The 14,913-nt window shown below is 45.6% G+C and overlaps 1 protein-coding gene across 3 annotated transcripts in view; it reads left to right on the top strand.

Annotated features, from left to right (window-relative positions):
- PC (pyruvate carboxylase) overlaps positions 1–14,913 on the top strand; it is a 2,151,284-nt gene that overhangs the window by 684,669 nt on the left and 1,451,702 nt on the right. The window lies entirely within an intron of this gene.

The following is a 14,913-nucleotide window of genomic DNA, read 5'->3' as shown; positions in this document are numbered from 1 at the left end:
AGATGTGGCTCCATTTTTCATAATGAGCTACACAAAGGAGCTAAAGGAGAATTGTTTTCCCAGGTGCTAAGCAAGAGCTTAGGAATGGTATAAACGTACTTTACAGTGGATCCACTGATTTTAAAAATTCTGAAAAGTTTTAATTTGTTCACTGCCATTGGCCAATAACGCATGATAAATCTTATAGCATATGATGGTATTCCTGTCCAATTGCTAGGTTGTTGACATCTAGTAAACCACGGTGATGGTTTGAAGGGAAATGTGATGTTCATCAAGATCGTTAACTATCAGGAGGCCATATTTGGGACTGCAGAGGAGGAGCTTAGCCCATCAGGATACTGGTTCATTTATGTTTCAGGCACTTGGATACATTATTTTGATTGGGTCCTTCGCATCTAATAACTTGGGAACGACTTGAATACTGAATCTCCACTACTATGCTTTTAATAATCGCCTCAAATCCTCATAAAGCTTAAATGTTTAAATTATCATGGGAGAAGTACAGATGGCAGAGGCCCAAGTTCACCCACCTCTAATTCCACCCTAGTTACCGCTTCGCATTTGCCAAAGCTATCGGGGGTGGGGGTGTTGTAGTAGGCATGTTGATGGGCAGCAGATGGCTGTAAGGCTGGCATTTACTCTGCCATTTACGGAAAGAGTAGTAGCAGCAAAATGTTTAAACTGTCCCGTGTACATCAAGGCCTTTGTGGCCTGGCGTACACTGCTCTCTTGCGAGTAAGAGTTGCTAGCCATTAAAGAAATGATTATTGCGATACAGGTAGGTTATGGTGCCATCTGTTACAATTTGGTGTATGAGAATGGCATGTGAATGATCGGTTGGAGACGAGGGAGACCCTACATTGGTTGGAGAGCAGGTAGATGCCCTACTCTAAAGGAAAGATCCATTCAATGTAGTGTGTAGCTATTGGGGAAACCATTTGCCAGCAGGAAAGTCTGGCGATGAAAATTAAGTTGGATCGAATGGCGAAAAGTGGAGAGAGCATGAAGTTAGACAGCCATTCGTAGGCTTTGAAAGTACTTGAAAACATTTCTCGTTCATTTTAGTGAGGTAAAAATCTTTGCTCCAGCTTTTCGTTTTACAGACCAGAAAATCCGAGTAATATGATCATTTGTTGCCAGTAGAGACTGCAAGAGCGGTAGGAAGAGTCCAAGTGCTTTTCGGGACAGCCTTGTCTTATATTGTTGGGTGTTAAACACTGTCGGAAATGCATTAGATTTTTGCCACTGCATCTCTTTTTTTTAAGCTCGATTTCCTTTACAACCCGAACTGCAAGGAAATAACATGTTTGTGCTGCCCAGCATCCTCTGCACCCTGGCGCCGTTCATTCGATGATGTTTCTTTCTCTGCCTTACAAGCAGGCAGAATCTGAGAATCTAAACCGAAGCCTCTCTAGACTGACCAGTGAAGGGTGATGTGTAATTGAAAGGTAACCACGACAATGCATCTGTCCTACAGCAATGGAAAACCAACAATCACAAATTGAATGTTCTTGGTTGATACTTGATGGTACGAACCCTGGCTATGGTCAGAGCTAGCCTGTAGTAAAGACAAAATCACTTTACAAAGGCAAAAGCTAACAATGCAGCAAAGCTATTGTACCAAAAGTCATTCCGTATACAAAATGTATTCCGTGTAAGAAGTGATAGGTTTTCCATGATGGGTGGTGAAGCAGGCAGGACTGACAGGATTCTAGTTTTTGAGCAGAGGGGCCCCTGTTCGTGCTGCTGTGTTCTCCACGATAGCTGACCGCAGCTGCCAAACACAAGGATTTCCTTTAAAGACAGATTTGACAGAATCTTTATACAGAGCGGACGGAGAAAGAGCAGAGCAGCATTAGACAGGAAGCATCACTTCAAATATATATGTACTCCTTCTAAACCCAATGACCGGATGGTTACAGTAGATGCCATTGCCTGGTTATGTCCACCTCCAGCCTTCTTTCCTGAATAGAAGTTAGGTTTGGATCCTACGTATTAGTCCTATCCCAAGTACTAATGAGAGTAGTTGCTAAAAAGGCTCTGACCTTTTTAGAATTGTCACAAATGTTGCTAGCACATCAAGTCATCAGAAAGTTCTGTACAAATGCTTAGGGCCACTAGGAATCTACTTCCAAATAGATGAACTCTTTCATAAATATGGCACAAAGTGGAACCTTCATTGGCCCATTTCTATTTTCTTACTAGTAGGTACACCTGATTACAAGCAAAGGGAGGAGTGAAACTCATGCACAAAAGATGCCCCCTTAAAGACGATGTTGCAGGGTATCTTAAGAATAAAGAGAAAGACAGACTCCTCTTGGCAATGTATAGACAGTCTTTACTGTCGCGACAAGGAGAGGCTTTGAGTCCACACAAGTAAACAGCTGGTCTCAATCTGCTGAATCACAGGCAGCTTCTTTTATACAAAACCAAACCATTCTTTATTACAAAATCTTAAGTAATGAATCCTGGTATAGTGTACATTAGATGTGGCAAAAAATCATGTGGCATGTGACCCTAAAATGTAACCTAATTCCTCTCACACCCTTTATTGCAGTTCTATCAATGCTTAACAAGCTAACCGTTCTTCACTCTTGAATGCATGTGTGTTTGTGGTGAATGCATATTTATTTGCATGTGTACTTTATCACTTTGCTTCTAACACCTCTTTATCAGATTCCATGTGGTGTTGGCTGATTCAGTTTCCTTCTCCTATTGTCTAATCATGTTTCGATCTGTCGAAACGCAGAATAAGTCCTTGTATGCTTGTGTGCCAAGGTCATAAATTCCTTTCAGCTTGTCACACACAAGTTTTCCTTTAACTCCGACCAGTTATTCATTGTGTCTTCATTGTGTCTTCAAGAGAACTCTTCACCTCTCCCTCTCATCAGCATGAATCACTAGAGTGACCCTAAGTCTTTAGCTTTTAGTAGACCCTCAGTCTTAAAGCTGTTTGATTAGGAGTTTAGTTTTACTATTGAAAGGTCACATTCATCAGTGTTAAAGACTACCCGGACAGCATCCGTACATCTATTTCTTTCTCTCCATAGATGGGGGATGGTTAGGCTGTCCTGTTTTCAGTTTCTATTTTTGGCAAATTCTGGTGGGGTTTTTTCAGTGTTTTCAATATCTTAAAAAACTGTTATCAGTGGTTACACAATTTCACGCCACTAAAAACAGAAAAAGTGATTTTACGGTGTTTATGGAACATTTTGCTTTTATCATTGCTTGCTTTCTGCACTGAAAGCATGGTATATAGACAGTGTACGTATAGTGTATATGAGGTCCAAAGAGATTTTTGCAAATTAATCTTATTGTAGTACACCATACAATACTTCCTTCCCATGTAAACTTCTGTGAAAAGGCCCTCTCAGCATTCATAGCCCCTTGGGCTGAGAACCGTCAGCTAAGGGGCACAGTTGGGATGACTCTTTGATGCCACATAAAGCACGAAATGATAAATATTTGCATTTTAGTTCCTGGGCCTAAGAAAACAGTGCACCAGAATGGACTAAAAAGTCAATAGCATCCCTCATTAACTCTGAAGATTGTAAAGATGCTTTCAGCATATCATCTAACAAGTGGCAAGGATCTCCTACAGGGAATCACTTCAGCTCGGGTATCAATTTTGACAGGTCATCACACAAATTTTTTATATACGTAGCTGAATCACTACAAATACAAACAATATCACTCCAATCTTTGTTGAACTTGGAAAGAACCTTTTTTGCAGAGCATAATAAGTGACACTGCGTTCCATGTTTTCCAAAAGTCTGATGTCACATTTTCACCACTATCCCAGATGCTTGGTGATATATATACTTGTCACTATACCTTGCATTTAATGTTTAAAGCCTGAGGTGTTGGCAATTCACCTACTATCAATACTGACCCACTAGAAACTATGGTCTGATGTATTAAGGGTTTTTACCCATTCTCTGTGGGTAAATGTGATAACACATATTAGGAAAGATGTTTATGAAACTAGCCATTTTACCTATCAGTGAAAGAATCAAATGCAGCCAAAATATCAAATGTGAGTTTGATATGTCCTGATTCTCTACAGTTTATAAAATAATTAAACGAAACCTAAAACTTGAAACTAAACCCTGCATCTTTAAACCAAAGGCCATAAAACTGAAAAAAGTAAAAGGAAGAAGAAACAATATTTTAGTGGCATCCCTAAAGAACAAAACTCAAGCAGAATAATGTTAGCCAGTCTTTCTTACTGCTAGCTTGTATAACAACGTTACATTTTATTGACCCCTTCAGTAAGAACAAAATGACTTTCACTTTATTTTTCCTTTCTTTGAATGGCATTTAGTTTGTCATTGTGCAGGTGTTTTTTCAGTGTTTATATGTTTTTACCGGTGAGGGCTATTTTTTCTTTCAGTAGAGTTTTATCAGTTATTGTAGGTTTAAACCTAAAACCCCACAGCCTAGGGATGGTCTAACGTGACCCCTGGAGCTTTAACCTTTGGGAAACCATCAGCCTTAAGGCTGTTCTATTATGGATTTAGTCTTACTCTTAGAAGCTCAGATTGGGTACTGTTTAAGACTAGCTAGAGAGCATCTGTACATTTGTGTTTTAATGACTGAGCTAGGATTTCAAAGTGGTCTATATTCTTGGCCCTTCAACAGAACAAATAACCGGCTGTCATCTAAACAAACATAAAAACCCACAACTGTTTATTTTTATATGGAGTTTTATGTAGCACGAACTAGACCCGAAGATCGGGTATCCGAGATCTTTACATAGCACTAGTTTTGTTCCATGAGGACACATTCTTTTTTTGTTGGGCATAAGGAGATTAAGTGATTTGCCCAGAATCACCGGATGGTGAGCGTCGTTGCTGAGACTTGAACCCGGTTCCCCAGCTTCGTCGTTGACCGCTCTAGCCATAAGGCTACATCCTCTCCTCCTAGCCTCCATATTAGCACGTAATGTAGCCATTTGACGAACATGTTGAACAAATGACAGGGAGAGTGAGTTTTATTGGACACCCTAGTCACAGGCATGCAGGTCGGAGTCATTATGCCAATGCACACCTTTTTTTATATTAAGTTGAAGTGTGGACACCAAAGTAAAGAGTCGCCTCATGTGCCAGACATGTTTTTAGTCTATGCTATAGATCTGGTCAGTGGTGTTGATGTATTGTGCCTGTCCAGCATCAGCTCCAAAGCCTCTCCTAATTGATGAGCCCGCAACAGAAGTTCTATGATAATAGAGCCAACTCAATGCTTGCCTAAGGTTGAAAGCCTGTTTATCACTCGAAGTATTCTTAGTTTTTCAAGATTTCTCCAGTTGAGCCGTAACTGCTAATTTGAATAAGTCTTCCATACAATAATATTTGGCCATAGATCTAAAGTTAAGATCTTTGACAACCAATGAGATGCCAGCAAATTAGAAATAATTTGACACTAAATCTTAGGGGGAAATTACGTTACTAGTTTCCGCAAATAAGTGGATAGGGCTAGAGATTTTTACGATCTTAATGATAACTTTGGGTAGAATAGATCTCTTTTACAGGCAGATCATTTAGCCAAGACCGTCTGCTCCACCTTTTGTGATTGAACGGATTTGGTAACACTCTTTAGAAAACCGCGCTTAGGCTTGATTATTGTAGCTAAGCAAATCTTTTTTATATGCCTGAAATTTCTACGGTACTGGCCAGGCAGTCTTCTGGTAAGGCTCTGAAATTGCACCGGAATATTGCTGCCAGCATATTGTCTGACATAAATATCAGTTTGCAAATTTGGTTTATAAAAATATCTCCTCTTTGGAGCGAGCAGCTGAAAATCAACTTCCAATGGGCCGATATTTATAACTGAAAATTATATTTAGGACGATATTTCTGGCAATAATAATCTGTTTTAAATCCAAAGCTCTTCAGTGCACAAGTGTTCAAGTGATGTTGCTACATGTTGTGTATGGTTTACACATGCAGTTGTGGGTGTTACTGTTTACACATCACTGGACCTATAAAAAAAATATATATAAAAGATAATTGATTTGTTAACGAGCTAACTCAGTTTGCCACACGCCCAGTGGGAGTAGTTTGTCTAATCTTGTGTGCTTTTATTATTTTTTTTTTTTTACATTCTGGCATTTGACGCTTCTCGTTTTGTGTAATAAATCTAGGCTGAAGAGTTACCAAGAGAATTTTAATGTATGTCCACAGGTATTTTAATAACTGGGACTTTTGGAATGGAAAGGAGATGTCTGCCTTCATTTGAGATGTGGTCTCCTGAACAGCGGTCAAGTCTGGAGACCTGAACTGCATGTGTAGCTTTTCCACCTAAGCAATACGCGAGGTTCTGAAGGACAGTCTGCCTGTGCCATTGTCCCCAGCCTACCACTGATTAGGAACACCCAAAAAACGGCTCATTTCCAGTCATAGGAACTGTACTTGTCTAGTAGGGCCCGGACCCCCCAGGATGCTCTCCTGCCCCGCCCGCCAAGTCAAGTGATACATACATCCCACAATCAATTCAACACTACCAGAAAGTGAGTGTAAAACGGCCATGTTTAATTTTCAACATTCATAAACATGACTAAAACAGTACATATTAAATTGATGCAATTAATCACATTTTTAATATCAACATTTAAAATTCATCATAACCTTCTATTGACTAATTACTTTTCCCCAGCACTAAGGGGCGCTCTGGCTCGCATCTCCAAATCTGAGAACCCATGCAAGGTGCAACCCACCTGCGCCCTTGAGTGGTGGGCCCCAGCCCTCTGGTCCTTGTCCGCCATATTCGGGGCCCACCCCTCTACCACCAGGCTGACCAGGAACCCAGGAGGCTCGTAGGGAATACCCAGGGGGCACTGCCCCCTGCCGTAATTCGTGACCTGGCGCCCTTGCCTCCCCAGCCGGTGGCCCCATTCTCCCTGCAGAGAGCTTACCGTCTCTCCCCTCAGTGCTGGCCTAGGGTGTACGTAAGGAGGACTCCCGTTAACCTTGTAAATCAATGTCAATGTTCTGTGGCCTCTTTTCCGCCACAAGGGTGACCAGAGCCCATAGGTCCTTCACCCTCCCCACCACAGGACAAATTCTGCACGAAAGACCATGTTCCTCTGATCCAAATGTCTGTGCCAATGTCTGATAATGCAGGCAATCCTGATGGAACATCACATCTCCCGTGATCCTCCGGTACGGTTCATGACACCAGCGGCCCTTCACTGAGCACAACTTGGCCAATGCCTAATAAATGCACACAATCCTAATGAAACAGCATACCTCCCGTGTTGCGGAATATGGCACAAGCGGCCCTTCACTGAGCACAACTTGGCTCATTCCCCCTCGAGCCGCCTATCTGACACTTTCAAAGCTCGTGATCATACTCAATACCCCATGTCCGCCGTGGGGTCCTGCAAGACCAAGCCATCCGGGGAGGTGCAAACGAGTGACACCCATGCCACCTTTGCAGGCATACTCATGAACAGGAAAGAAATGGAAAAGTTAGGCATCGTCATGTCCAAAATTGCTAGCGACTCTTCATAGTACTTTCGGCCGCGTGTAGCGCTTAAAACACTCTGCTGACCAGCACCCCACCCTTTCAGCTGATTCAGCTGGCAAGCCAGTCCCCCCTGCTAAAAGTCGCAACCCTAATTCTAACAGAGTGTGAGGAATAGACCGCAGAATTAAATCCCAGCTTAGCCAATGCCATCCAAAATTGCCTTGACTTGAAACTGTGACACACGATCTCCCTGGTCATGTATGACCAGCGCCTTCCCCAACCCTACTTGGCGAATGGCCACATATGCCCGCCTCAAGGCTACCGGGCAGCCCATTATCCCGGGTGCAGGACAAAGATGGATTGTTCTACCCTATCCCAACTGGTCAGTTTCCGATTTCCTAAGGGTCACTACTAAACCACCCCCCGGTACCAGCTTGGTGTTGCGAAATTGAAGGCCCCCCAACTGATGCGCTCTGGATGTCCCTAACCCTTTCCCCAATCGAAAGGCCCCCTAAAAAGGCCAGGGAAAAACACTGCACCTAATAATGTGCTCTCAAATGATGAGCAGCAAACCATATGTAATAACCCCAGAATGTCGCCCAATGTCTTAATCTCTAAGGGCCCCTGGTATGTGTGCCGCTTTGAAAGGTAAGTTCAGCCTCAAGTAGGCCAAGTTTAAGTTCAAGTTCAAGTTTGAAATTTGTATAGCGCACTACTCACCCAGAGGGTCTCAAGGTGCTTGAGGGAGGTGGATACTTTACTTATCGAGTATCCAAGTTTTTAGTTGTTTCCTGAAGGAGAGGTGGTTCTGAGTAAGGCGGAGGAGGGTGGGGAGGGAGTTCCAGGTTTTGGCCGCTAAGTATGAGAAGCGGACGAGCGCAGCGGGAGTGCCGTTTGCCCGCCAAAGGCGCGCCTAAGGCAAGCCCGTCTGCGCCCGTCATCGCCACGACATCGCCATTCGCCAGTCCCCCTGGTCTAACCGTGCCCCACATGCCCCTAAGATACGACCGTGAAGAACTCCTTGCCGTGAATCACAGTCAAAGATGTCCTGTTGCTACAGGTGTCCTCGGCCACTCGCAACTCCAGTGCAACTCCTGCCATTTTACTACCGATAGTCCAACTCGCGTTCGGGGATACCAAGGCACAACCACTACCACCTCGCCCCTTACGATACTTCAACTTAACGTCAGGTCACTCACCAGACACCATCTAGAGGTCAACTCGCTCATTTTGGACGAAAACCCAGACATCCTCTTCCTTTGCGAAACATGGTTACGAGATGGCGCATATGCCATCCCCAACCTCACGCTCCCAGATGAGTATCATTTGGCCACTTTAAATCGCGATACACGAGGCGGTGGCATCGCGGTTATTTATAAGAAGCATTTCACCTGCTCATTCATTAAAGAAACTCTCCCTGACTGCGAATGCGCCCAATTTAAAATTACCACTAGCCCACAATTTACAATGTCGGGTCTATATATCTACCGCCCACCTGGACCTGCCTCTAGGTTCATTGACGCCCTCCTCGAGGTGTCTACCGCACTTCTAACCAAATCTGCCAACTTTACTATTCTGGGCGACCTCAACCTGCATTTTGACCTATGCAACGATCACACTATTACCAATCTTCTCACCGATCTCTCGGCATTGCAGCTTAACTCCCTCATTCAGGCTCCCACCCATCTAGCCGGCCATACTCTGGACCCAGTCTTTACCAACATCCATGAGGCAGTCACAGAAGTCCCCACACCTACGGGATGGACGGATCATTACCTCATCAAACTAACCGTCCCAGTTCCAGGACGTCAGCACAAAACTGAATGCAACCGTCGCCTTAAAAGACCATGGCACAAACTTTCCACCCCCATCTTCCATGAAACCCTAGGAGTATTTCATCGGGAAGCCAATCAAGACATTGACACGACCTATACCTCCTTCAATAACTGGATCATAGGTGGACTCGACACTCTCATTCCAGCCAAACTAACCAAAGGACGATCCACACCTTCAAACCCTTGGTATGATGACACCCTTAGAGCCATGCGCAAGGACTGCAAAAGAGCTGAGCGTCAATGGAGAAAAGACTTTGACTGTCAGGACAAAGCTAACTATCTATCCAAACTTAAAATATATCATAAAGCTATCCGTACTGCCCGCGCAGCTTTCTATGCCGACAAAATCAGTTCTAACCCAAACCCTACTAAAATGATTTTCAAACTTGTCAAAGAACTTCAGAGTCCCAGGTCACCCTCTCCCAAAATTGCATCCAATGAACAATGCGAACAGCTTGCCACATACTTCATAGAGAAAGTCCAGAACATCTACAAAACTTTTCCGCAAAACCCTCTTCACCCTGGTGAACCCAACAACCTAAACTCGATTATCACCCCTCTCACCCAAATCTCTGCTATCACTGCTACCGACCTGATCAAACTCTGCAAAAAAGTGAAATCTGGCTCCCCAGGGGATCCTATGAGCCCCTCTCATTTTCTGGACTCGCTTGACGTCTTCCTACCCCCCATGATCGAAATTCTCAATCTCTCCTTCACTTCCGCCACTGTACCTACAGCCTGGAAACCGGCTTGGGTATCACCCATTATCAAAAAACCCACCCTGGATCCTTCGAAGCCAGAAAACTTCCGACCTATATCCCTTCTCCCTTGGATGTCTAAGATAGCAGAAGCCCACGTCAACGGCATTCTCTCCAAACATGTGGACCTAAATGGCATCCTGGACCCATCCCAAAATGGCTTCAGACCGGGTCACAGCACGGAATCTGCCCTATTGGCCACCACCGAATATCTCCGGACAATTTTAGACTCCGGTCAAAGTGCTGCGCTGATTCTTCTCGATCTCAGCGCAGCCTTTGACACGGTATCACACGACATTCTTCTGAAGCGTCTGGAGATGGCCGGTGTGTCTGGCCTTGCTCTGACCTGGTTCCGCTCCTTTCTTAAGGACAGATCCTTTCGGGTATCAGCTCCCCCTTTCCTCTCAAAACCTTATCCAATAGCACAGGGAGTTCCCCAGGGCTCAGCGCTGAGCCCCTCCCTTTTCAACTTATATGTTCAGCCTCTTGCGGAAGTGGCCAAAGAGTGGGGGCTCACGCTGGTATCTTACGCCGACGACACCCAGTTGGTCGTCACCCTCACTGAAAGCCCTTCCATCACGGCATCCAGGTTCAGAAATGGCCTGGCAGCAGTGGCACAATGGATGACGGACAACTATCTCCAACTGAATGCCGGGAAAACCGAGGTGCTCCTTCTTGGCAGAAACACCAGCCATTGGAACGAGCACTGGTGGCCGTCATCCCTTGGTACCACCCCTCTCCCTAAATCTAGCGTCAAAAACCTGGAAGTCTGGATGGATGCCACTCTCAGCTTCCAGACACACACCAAAAAGGTGGCAGCCACCTGTATGGGTCTTCTGAGAAATCTTAGGCCCATACTCGGCTTTTTCGATTCGAAGGTTCGCCAGCTGATTGTCCAGGCAACCATCTTATCACGCCTGGACTACGTGAACGTCCTCCTCCTAGGTGCAAACAAAGCAGAAACTGCGAGGTTTCAACGAGTCCAAAACGCGGCGGCAAGAACGCTGGTCGGTCTTCCCCGCAGATGCTCAGCCAGAGCCACCATCCGCAAACTTCACTGGCTGCCCGTCGAAAACAGAGTAAAATTCAAAGCGCTCATTACGATCTTTAAAATCTTCAAACAGGGAAACCCCTCTCTGCTACAAAACCTCACCTGCCCCTATGCTCCTAGCCGCGAGCTGCGCTCCTCCAACCAACTCCTTCTGAAAGTACCCCGAATAAAGCTCTGTCGCATTGGAGGTCGCTCCTTCAAGGTCCTGGGACCCAAGTTGTGGAACGCTCTTCCTTTTCATATACGTTCCATAGACTGCCTCTCTGCCTTCCGTAAGGCAATCAAGACCCTTCTATTTCCTTCCGACTAGTGCAGATCCCTTCCCCCCCCCCCTCCCCCGTTCTCCTCCTGGTAGGGTGTGTGACTTCTCTCAGCGCCGGGACGCCCCATTGCTGGGGCAGCTGTTGCGCTTTACCAAACCCAGAATAGAATAGAATAGAATAGAAGGATCTTCCTCCCATGGTGGATCTATGGATGCGTGGGATGGTGGCGAGGGCTTGATTGGACGATCGTAGTTGGCGGGGGGGGGTGTAAAAGGACAGGCGTGTGTTGAGGCATTCGGGTCCTAAGTTGTAGAGGGCTTTGTGGGCGTGGGTGAGGAGACGGAACGTTATTCTCTTGTTGACGGGGAACCAGTGGAGGTCTTTTAGGTGCCCGGAAATGCGAGCTTGGCGGGGGATGTCTAGTATGAGTCTGGCTGAAGCGTTTTGGATGCGTTGGAGTTTTTCTGTAGTTTGGCTGTGGTTCCGGCGTAAAGGGTGTTTCCATAGTCCAGTCGGCTAGTGACCAGTGCGTGCGTGACCGTCTTTCTAGTTTCGGTGGGGATCCAGCGGAAGATTTTTTTGAGCATGCTTAGGATGTTGAAGCAGGATGATGTGACGGCGTTGACTTGTCTGGTCATGGAGAGGGAGGAGTCCAGAATGAAACCCAGGTTCCGTGCGTGGTCCGTGGGGATGGGTGCTGTTCCCAAGGCCGGAGGCCACCATGAGTTGTCCCAGGCGGAGGGGGATGAACCTAAGATGAGGACTTCAGTTTTGTCCGAATTCAGTTTTAAACGGCTTTTCTTCATCCATTCAGCTACTTCTTTCATTCCTTCGTGTAAGTTGGTTTTGGCGGTGTTTGGGTCTTTGGTGAGGGAGAGGATTAGTTGGGTGTCGTCTGCGTAGGAGATGATGTTGAGGTTGTGTTGGCGCGCGATGGCTGCGAGGGGACTCATGTATACGTTGAAGAGGGTGGGGCTGAGAGATGATCCTTGTGGTACGCCGCAGATGACTGGGGTGGCCTCTGATCTAAAAGGGGGGAGGCGGACTCTCTGGGTTCTTCCTGTGAGGAACGAGGTGATCCAGTCTAGTGCTTTTCCTTGTATTCCGACGTTGCTGAGGCGTTGAATGAGGGTGCTATGACATACTGTGTCGAAGGCTGCAGATAGGTCGAGTAGTATGAGGGCAGCTGTTTCTCCGTTGTCCAGTAGGGTTCGAATGTCGTCTGTTGCTGCGATGAGGGCGGTCTCAGTGCTGTGTTTGGCTCTGAAGCCGGATTGTGAAGGGTCGAGGGATTTGTTGGATTCGAGGAAGGTGGCGAGCTGACTGACTGCTTTCTCAATGACTTTGGCAGGGAATGGGAGGAGCGAGATGGGGTGGTAGTTAAGTTCAGTGGGGTCTGCTGTGGGTTTCTTCAGAAGGGCGCTGAGTTCGGCATGTTTCCAGCTTTCCGGGAAGGTAGCGGAATCTAGGGAGCAGTTGATGATCAAGTGTTTCCATAACCTCAAAACCTGTTTACATGTGGCTCCTTGCCCATTAATTGCCTCCACTACCATGTTGTCAGACCAAATTATCCCTGACTTGTTCTCAAAGAATCCGCCCACACGGCCACTGCCACTATGATTGGAAATAACTCCAAGAAGGCTATGTTTCTAGTCAAACCACCCTCATGCGACTCCGCTGACCAATTGCCCCTGTACCTCCACAACAACAACATAGTGTCTGTTCTTGTTTCTCCAGAAGACACATTAAACCAGCAAGCCCCCTGTGTTAAAGTTTCAGAATGAAAGGCCTATTTCCTCTCTCAAAAACTAAATCTTTCTAGTACTGGGGGTTTGAAAAAGCGGAATAGTAGTTCCAGGGCTTTAAGTGGTATGAAAAAACTGAGGGGTCTTGCAAAGGCCAACGTAATTAACGTGGCTTAAAACACATAAGCTAAAAAACGGTGCTTAGCATAGTGTGCCGCCCGACTTGTATTTTGCTGTTTCTGTCATTGCATCCAGATATATAATACAAGTAACATACCTACAAGAAAATAAGCAGCAACTATGGCTTGTTGTATAGAATATTGAAAAGCTTCCACTTAAATCCCTAGTGACCCCACAACCATGTTGCCGCTCCTGCGTTTCAAAGAGAAGGGAAAGCCAGAGAGAAAATGCCTCTCTTTAAAGGATTTCCCTTCCCCTACCCGGCATGACATCATGCAGTAACTTCTCCACAAGTGATTAGTGAGCAGTGTGTATACCCGCGCATCAATGTGCCTGCTGTCATCACTGCAGTCCAGAAAATAACGGACCGCCTGTGCCAGGTTAGGGAGCAGTGTGCACACAGGTACACTGATGTGCCTGCTGTCACTGCAGTCCAGAAAAGAACGGACCGCCTGCGCCAGGTTAGTGAGCAGTGTGCACACAGGCACATCGATGTGCCTGCTGTCATCACTGCAGTCCAGAAAGTAACGGACCGCCTGTGCGAGGTTAGGGAGCAGTGTGCACATCGATGTGCCTACTGTCACTGCAGTCCAGAAAATAACGGACCGCCTGTGCCAGGTTAGTGAGCAGTTTGCACACGCAAACATCTATGTGCCTGCTGTCACTGCAGTCCAGAAAATAACGGAGTACCTGTGCCAGGTTAGCGAGCAGTGTGCACACGTGCACATCGATGTGCTTGCTGTCATCACTGCAGTCCCGAAAATAACGGACCGCCTGTGCCAGGTTAGTGAGCAGTGTGTACACGCGCACATCGATGTGCCTGCTGTCATCACTGCAGTCCAGAAAAAAACTGACCGCCAGGGCACAAAACAGAGCCCGATAGAGACCCGTTCCGAGGCCTCATTTAAAAAAACTGCCGATGCTGAGACCCGGCCCACTTAAATCCCTAAGTATATCTCTTCTGTGCTTTTAAAACCCCACTGTTCACAAATGTACATTCTCAAGCACTGTTGTAGTAGTGGGTCTGCTGTCCTCGACTCTCCCCGACACCAGTCAAATGCGCCTCCGCAGTATTTTCAAGCATTGTCTTAATGATAATTTCCTAGGTAAACTCCTCTCCCTCAATCCTACATAAGATGAGAATCCGTTTTTTAGATCTAACTTGAGGAACTGTAGGTTTTTTCCTGCTGTTGTATCGGTATGAATCTCTGCGGATAAACTTTGAAGTCTCCCTAACACCATCATTGACCTAAGTAATCGATTGTTGGGTATATTGCCTGTTAAGGTTTTTGGCGTTGTATCACTTCAAACGTGTATTTTATATCTGTTTCAGAATCATTGAGCTGCTTAGTTGTGCATGTACAGTGTTTCTGATTTTAAACGTTTTTTAAATTATCATGCCACTCTGCTATTTATATAGACTTCATTCACACTGTATAACCTCATTACTGTACGACTATTTTGTTCCTTACTGTCAATCGCTCAACATCTTTTTGGGGACCTCAATAGTCCTCTATTAAAAACGGCAAGGTTAAAAAAAAAAAAAACAGAACAAACACTGACAAAGCAACCCGGTCTCGCCTTTACAGTGTTGGCAGAGCACCACAATTGGTT

This window comes from Lissotriton helveticus, chromosome 9 (genome assembly GCF_964261635.1).
Source record: "Lissotriton helveticus chromosome 9, aLisHel1.1, whole genome shotgun sequence".
Taxonomy (NCBI): Eukaryota; Metazoa; Chordata; class Amphibia; order Caudata; family Salamandridae; genus Lissotriton; species Lissotriton helveticus.
Note: the sequence above shows the minus strand (reverse complement) of the source record. Positions and strands in the feature narration are given on the sequence as shown.